The sequence below is a fragment of the Ovis aries genome, chromosome 19 (assembly GCF_016772045.2).
Source record: "Ovis aries strain OAR_USU_Benz2616 breed Rambouillet chromosome 19, ARS-UI_Ramb_v3.0, whole genome shotgun sequence".
Lineage (NCBI taxonomy): Eukaryota > Metazoa > Chordata > Mammalia > Artiodactyla > Bovidae > Ovis > Ovis aries.
Window position 1 is genome coordinate 9,534,538 of NC_056072.1, and position 959 is coordinate 9,535,496.

A 959-nucleotide genomic window follows, 5' to 3' on the forward strand; every position below is an offset into this window, starting at 1 on the left:
GATGTGTCAATATAAATATCAGAGCCATCTTTTTTTAAGGATTCGTGATTTGTTATGGAAAAGCAAGGTCTTCACCAGAGGGAACAAAAAGACAAAATAAATTGAGTCTGAAATTCGACTCTTCCCTGGGATCTTCCTTACAAAGGAATTTAAGCAAATAATTGGTTCAAGTTTTCTAGTTCAAGGTTCAAGTCTTCTAAGTTATTTTCTATCACAGACCAGGCACAATAAAAGAGAGTTTTCTGTCACTTCCCCTCATACCTCTATGGTGTCTGCTAAGAATATTAATAAAGGCTTGGCGTGCTTCATCCAGAGGCACAGAGCTTCTGGTGAAAACAACAAGAAAAGGGGTGGTATGATGGGTGCGAACCTTGGGTTGGACGGCAGTAGTCTCAGATGATTATATATATGAAGCAATGATTTTGTCTGTTAAGTTTTTTTTTCTTTAACCTTGTGTAGTGTACTGGAATTTCAGTCAATATAATCACCATCCTGGCAATGACTGAATTTAAAGGGAAACCAGTAGGATGCTAGGTTTTAAGAACAAATTTGTATGCAGATGACAATTAACACACCATCATAGTTATATAAAAAGCAAGTCTTGCTTTGAAAAACAAAAAGATCAGCCGTGAATATTCACTTACTTTCAAATGCTGTATGAGTAGACTAGTGATAGATGGGCACTATAAGTCAGTCTTAGACATAAAATATGAAACTGGTTTGCCCTTAGAGATCATCCAGATCAGGCATCCCAAGTGGATCTGTTTTCACTTTCCCACCCTAATTGATTGGTGATGGCTACCAGATTAGCCATGTTCAAAAGGATTATAGGGCTTTGTGTAGAAACAGGAGAACAGTGACTGGGATGGATTAACAATGTATCCTGATTCCAGCCTCCAGTTCTAGAAGTCCTTAATTCCTATAATTGTTGGGATTTAGCTGTTGAGAAAACAATCAAC